Source organism: Mytilus galloprovincialis, chromosome 1 (genome assembly GCF_965363235.1).
Source record: "Mytilus galloprovincialis chromosome 1, xbMytGall1.hap1.1, whole genome shotgun sequence".
In the NCBI taxonomy this organism is placed as follows: Eukaryota; Metazoa; Mollusca; class Bivalvia; order Mytilida; family Mytilidae; genus Mytilus; species Mytilus galloprovincialis.
The window spans coordinates 33234868-33242283 of record NC_134838.1 but is presented as its reverse complement, the minus strand read 5'-3'; the positions used below and the strand labels follow the sequence as shown (position 1 = coordinate 33242283).

Genomic DNA, 7416 nt, shown 5'->3' with positions numbered 1-7416 from the left:
GAGCTCTTTATGAATAAAAGGGATCAACGAACCCATTACCTTACCTTCAAGATAGATCAGTAAACATGTTCATAATTATGGGTGATTATTCAGACTAGTGCACACATTTTACAGTTCAAACAAGGCAATGCCGAGCGTGGCATCCCCTCGTATGTAATATATTGGGGACAAATATGGACACTATATTTGTATATGACACTTGCAAAAAATGGTAAATTGAATATGCATATTTGATAAACTATTTTATTAAAAATCAACCAAAACATTCAGTAACTGGAAATACCTTTAACATTGTCTTTAGAACCAGCAGGTAAAAAAATGAGCAAACAATTTCCTGTGTATTATGCTATTTCAAGGAGAAAAAACAGGTTCATCTGAATGACCTTGACCTTTGGACTTGAATGTAAAAAAAAATGTCAGATCATTACAAGGAGGAACAATATACCAAATGTGGTTAAAATCTTTTGAAGCATATTGGTTTTAGAGTGTCCACAAGGGTGATATTGCCTTGTATTACAACTGCCACGTGCTGTGACCTTGACCTTTGAATAGCGCTTAAGATATTCTTAACGAGTAACACCATACCTAGTTTTGAGCATTTTGGTTCAGGAGTGTCCATAACAATTCTATCTACACGCAACTTACATGTAGTAGGCGAGGGGGTAATAAACTAAGTTTTTAGAATTAGACAAAAAGATCGATTTACCGCCATGCATGGCAGACTTGTACAGAAACGGTATAATTTAAATGCATCGTAAGCTGTACACGACGTCTTTTAGACATTGTATGGCCATCGCACCATCATCGTAATCCATCGTGTAGCCTTCGTGATCCATCGTGTAGGCTTCGGCTGAAATATGAAGCTTAAACACCCGTCCATCTTTTGCTATCGTATATAATTTCGGCACCATCGTATAGACTTCGTTATTCATCGTACTTGCCTCGGTCACTTTTTTTGGTATTTTAACGAGATCGGGACCAACTTCGTACGAACTTTCAATTTTCGCATTCGGGTGTCCATCGTATATAAAAATCGGGACAGTGTGACGCAGGCATAGCCATTTGAAAGTACCCATTTTTAATAATTTTATTATTTTTTCTCAATTTCTACCTATTTTTGTGCTATTATCATGAAAATCATAGTTTTACAATTATTTTTTCTTTCACTACAGATGATGTGGACCAATCTGAATATATTTGACATGTTTTTGAAATAATTCCCGCACGAAACTTCAACGAGAATGATACGTCAAAAGAATACATCCTTAAAATTATTACAAATATAATTTATTAACAAGAATGTATGCAACGTTCAAATAAACATTTTTTCCCCACCACATATTAATAACTCAACGTATTTGATCAATATAAGAATAGCTTATTTTCAAAATTATTTCTCTACTTTGAACATCTTTACTGCGTTTCCGGAGTTGGTGGTAACATACAACTTTGAATAATTGATATCAAAGCAAACTGCCGTCGGGAAATAAATTTTGTTCTTTTCGTTTAAAACTGCGTCGATGAATTTCCCATCAGATGTAAGGCGATGCACTACGTTTGAGTATAATCCAGGTATATAAATGTTATCTTGTTGATCACTGGCTGGTTTACCTGGCAACATCAGATCAGTTGACGTGTATGAAAACACAAGAACCCCTTCGGAGGTTACTGAGTGAACGCTGTCTTTAGTAACTATTACGATGTTGTTGTTTACACAAACATGGACATAATTTATTTTTCCACTTATTCCCGACATAGTTCGCATTTGACGACCTCTGTGATCTAAGATCTTAACTTTATCCTCTAAACCTATTAGTATGGCTTTGTTGGCGGTAGCTATGCCCCCCTGTTCACAGCGTTTAATTTTTGTCTCTTTGACAACTGCTTTTTTGTTTATATCAATGTATTGTATTACGTGATCTTCATTCACTGGTGACGTTACAAAAACGTCCATTTCAATTATGGGCGCAATATCCCAGGATTCATATCGAATGTCCATTTTGTACAAAAACAAGTCGTTCTTAAAAATTAATATTCTCGGAAAGTTTGAATCGCAAAGAATGAGCATATCATTTTCCATGGTAGTCATTCCACTAATGCTGCACAATTTTGTGCTGCTCAAATCGAGGTCACTAACAAAACTAAAAGATGAACTAGCAACAAGCATTGGTGCAATTGTTGTTCGCTTCAAACTGGCATTTTTTCTTTTTAACTCAATCGGCGGAAAAGTTAACATTTTATCCGATGGAGAAATTTTGGGTGACATCTTGTTATTCTCAAAAACTGGCACAGTTTCAGTATTATGAAACTTAACACCCATCAGTGATAAAACTGATTCACCCGGCTTGTGTTGTTTAATGGAAAGCTTTCGTACTCTTGGTTTCTCTACATAATTTGTAACATCAAACTCTAAGTCACTAATAATATTCTTACACACGTGAGAAAATAGAAAAGCATATTCATCAGAACCTTGTTTTTCCACAAATTCAAAACATTTTAAGTGTTCATTTACCTCAGACATAAAAGTAAGCATTTGATTGGACCTAGACTTGTGAAATGAGACAGACTTTTGTCCTGCTCTGTCCAATGTTGCAATTGAAGTATGGTCATCACTGCGAGATTTCAGACTCTTTCTGTCTGAATGAGCAGACGTCATATCAGATGATTCGCGCTCTTCTGCATCTTTTAGGATTTTAAGGACAGTATCGAGCTTATTTCTTAGTTCTAGAAATGCATGTGATTTCAAAGCACCCTTGCATGCCTCAGCTGTTGTTGAAATATTTAAACATTTTTTGTGTTTGTCATACGAACATTCCTTACAAACTAATTGGTCATCATTAAAACAAAAGTATTCTAGGTGATGTCCTTTGTGTTTTGGGCAAAGTCGGAAGTTTGCTATTTTGGTTATTAAATTTCTTTCTTTGTCGTCTACGACTTGTTTTTGACTGTACGCTTCCATAAACTCAGTTGGTCGTTCTGAATAATTGATCGCTGTTGATTGATTTCCACGAAAGCCTTGTGTTTTATGCTGACTTGACATTTTTGCTAGAAAAGAAGGAAACACAAATCTATGTTTCGTACAGTTAGGGCAAATACAGGTAACAGTAATATACCGCTGTTCAAAGTTATATAAAGAATAAAAAGGGAAATTTAATATGAATTTTAGTGAATTATTGTTTATTTTCCTATCTGTCCTTTTCTTTTAGACTTGTCGTCCTCCCTTTCTAAATTATGATCATGTTTCCGCTCTGTCTATTCATACTTTAATCCCTTAAAGATCATTAATGTGGTAGATCTAGAAATAACTCTCTTAAATTATGGAAACAATTAAGTCAACTAAATACATTGTGAGCTTCTTATTAACACAAATTTATCTAGCTCTGTTACCAATACTCAGAGGTGGATTTATAAGGGACCAGGGGGACTTGTTGATAATTTAAGGAATCGTTGAAGCCTGACTGGAGTGGCAGGCTTTTTATGCAGTCAGTGGTTCCCCCTTATACACATTTATGGAGTGCTCATTTAAAGAATGTATTTTTTTACAATTAACTTTTCCCTAGAACAAATATAAATACCGCACTGATTTGAATTTTGACTGAACCTGCACGACAAAATCATACCTATATTGTTACTGTTACTTAGCATTACTGAAAAATCAATTCTGAATCGTAAACGATTCTAAGTAGTACAACAAAATCAGTATTGAACTGTATGTAAAAACTATTCCAAAACATAACTGAAAAAATTAACCTAATGGAACTAAAGCAGCGACTGAAATATAAGTATTTTGTATTTTCGTTTGTTGCTACTCATATAAATAAAGGCAACATTGGTATACCGCTGTTCAAAAGTCATCAACCGAATTAGAGAAAATAAATCCGGGTTACAAAACTTAAACCGAGGAAAACACTTCAACTATAAAAGGAAAACAACAACACAATAGAAACACTGAAGTGCAACAACAAACAAAAAAACGAACTGTAAGCTAAAACTGCCATATTTCTGACTTGGTATCGGACATTTTAAGAAAAAAAAAACCAGCTAAAATGAAAAAATAACATGATACTTATACAGTACAAATAAATTCATGACCACCAAGGACAAAGAAATACATAACTCAATAATATATGACACGTTCACCACAGAATAATAACGATAGCTATTTACCTTTTTGGAACAGTAGCTTTCAGATGCGGATCTAGGGTTTTTTACAAACATGGCGGTCGGGGGAACGTAATATCGTTTGGAAGGCAACATTTAAAAAAGTTTTGCTTTGGTCATATATTTATTCTATAGGAGCGGAACCTACTGCTTCCTGTGAAAATTTAAGGACTTAATTTTCGGCTCTCCCATGACACCTTTTACGAGTATGGTCTTGATCAACATGATAGTATGTCGGAAGAGGACGAACAATGGCTGACCAGTTTTAAGAGAGAGACACTCTTTGTAGATTTTGGAAAAGAGCAGGCTTATGCCGCTACAAGGCATCACTCGCACCCGCAAAATAGAAAAGGATTAATATAAGTTGTAATAACTTTTTTCACAATCCACTATAAATAAAAATGTTTAAACTAAACGTTTAAACAGGCATCAACCTTCCCCCTAACTTGAAACAGTAATGTTACATTACTAATATAAAGACACACTATAAAATATCAATTGAAATGTCTTAACACGATCAAACAGACAAATTAACAAAAGCAATTAATTATACACTGAAGGGATGAGTTTGATCTATGAAACAATAATGAATTAATCATTATCAAAACGTATGTGTCTTTATAACATAGATGTTACAGGTTACAAATAGTAATTTAAAAAAACACAATCCGTTTTCGATAAAAGTTGTTCAAAAATTAATAAAAAGCATTGTCTTAAAAAATTGGAAACATTGGTGACAATCGGACAAAGAACATAGAAGATAGTAACGGATGAAAGCAATATTAGTACATCAGGATTTAGTACATGGTGTTCTTTATCAGTTTGCCTTTACAATCGTAATTTTGTAGAAAATTTCAGTAAATATAAATGGTTGATTGAGAAATACAAATATAGATATAGGGCATTTGCAAAAATAAACAGGAATTTAAGGCAGTGACGGATCCAGACTATTTTTTTACGTTAAAGACCCAAAGAGACATTAACCTATGATGGTTGATATTATTATATTTTGATAATTATTTGTACTGATCACTTCATGAAGCAGATATGAACAAAAAGTAGAAATACTTCAAGCGTATTTGGTATCGTCTTCGGATGGTAGTCTATATAGTTATCAAAGGTACCAGGATCATAGTTTAATACAACAGACGCGCGTTTCGTCTACATAAGACTCATCTATACCGTTATTATTATCAGATTAAACATATTGAAACAATTTCAATCCGCTAGACTTTAAACCTTATATATGAATTAATGATCCTGAATAATTCAAGAGGCGTATTTTAAACAATGTTGTGTTCTCACGTTCTCTTTTCAATAGAATTAAAAATCATTTGAATTTTGAATTTGTATATTTATTGTTTGCCTCAAGTGAATATTTAAAAACAAACTATAAAACATATTTGTGTGGATTATTTAATGAGAAATTCAACGATCTATTAGATATTTATGTATTTTATTGTAAATGTTACAAAATTGTAATAACAAAAATACCGAACTCATATGTTAATTAAAAAAGGGAAGTGAAAAAAAAAACTTACAAAACCAAATGCTCGACTATATGAACCAATAAAATAACTGCAAACTACCTGTCATATTCTTGAAATGTACAGACATTTTCCTATGATCTATCTGGGTTAAACCTTGATTTATAATTTGTAACCGAAAAAAGTACTTCTTCATGGGTTCATAAAACGGTTTTTTGGAAACAATGCAATATCAGTGCTTTTGTTTTGAACAATACGGAATAATACGCGAAAATAACAATACGCAAAAATAGCGATTTTAATATAAATTTAGAGAACATCAAAATAATAATATTACCTTATATTTACAGTACACTGTCAAAAGCTGAACCTACCATACTCTGCATATCGTTCTATTATCAATTAACCTTATTCAGATAACTTAAATAAATATTACACAATGTCAGATAACATGGTCATTAGATTTATAATTGTGTCAATTGGGCGGATAAAATGGAGTTAACTTTCATGAAACTGGTGCAATATTTTTGTTAAAAAAATTCAATGTATGGAAAATAAAACTGAAAATGGCAAACCTTTTTAGCGAACGATTTTCCTATGCTCTGATTAAAACCTTTCCCGAGAAAAAAGTGCCTAATGTACGAGAACACTACAAATCTATTAATGATAGTGCAATCTGTTTTTAAAAGAGTATCTCTTAAATATTGTTTTTGTACAATACATTTAAGTATTCTTTATTTAGACTGGAAAATCAATTATCATTTTCGCAAATACAGAGACAAAACAAACATGAGAAAAACTCGACAAGGGTGTTAAAAAATTATTTGTCTCCTTTTCCATAGTTCTAATGGCCAGTGTATGTAAAGTGCAAATCCAGTTAGTTCATTTTCATGTCGTATGCGAGTAAGTCTATTGTAGAATAAAGGATGATTGAAAAAACTGCGTTTGTTTACATTTTGAAAACATTGCGTTCGTTTACATTTTGAAAACACCATGACAGAACAAATTAACCTACAGTGACGGGCATTTGACTTCAGTTATTTAATTTGTAAACCATTCATGAAAACTTTTTTAGGTTTGGTTTTACTTTAAAAAAAACAACAAAAAAACTATGATAAACATATGTTACAAATGCATGAATATATCAGTTCAGTACTTTACACTGGTATATAGTTCATATTTAAAATGTCTTTTTATGGTAAGCTTTTAAATGTAATCTTTTCATATTTGGTTCCTTTCTTAAAATATATATGTGTATTGTTTGTAACTAAACTTTTTGTTGATAAAAACAAATAGATCAGTAGCTAAAATAAAATGAGGACAACTTTAAACATTTTTTCACCCAACTTATAATCAATATATATATATATGTATTTAAGATGTTGGATACTATATATTATTTTTTTCAAAACAAAAACTTGTCTATGAATATAACTAGATTCATCATAAAAATATTTCTGAACTGTATTTAGATTTGAATTGCCGAAACACAATTCAAATACTATTTTTATTAGGATTTACAGATATCATATTACTATTATACCATGTGATACACTACAATTGGTTAGCTTCGATCCTTCGTAACCTTTTTATCATGTATTCTTTTTATATTAAACCGCGTATATCCAATGTATATCAAGGACGATAAATGTAACCTCAACTTGATTTTGATTCCACAATTATAAAATATCCGCTCTTCTTGATGAACTCATCATAGTCATAAATACCAGAATTAAAATTGTGTATTTGTACAAGACGCGCGTTCCGT

At 32.1% G+C, this 7416-nt stretch overlaps 1 long non-coding RNA gene across 1 annotated transcript; it reads right to left on the bottom strand.

Annotated features, from left to right (window-relative positions):
* Positions 1–1265: 1265 nt before the first annotated feature.
* On the bottom strand, positions 1266–6056 carry LOC143071963 (uncharacterized). The gene is made up of 2 exons (XR_012977004.1): positions 5986–6056; positions 1266–3045 (listed from the first exon to the last, which is right to left on the bottom strand). It is a non-coding gene; the product is annotated as an uncharacterized LOC143071963 (long non-coding RNA).
* Between the last annotated feature and the right edge of the window lie 1360 nt (positions 6057–7416).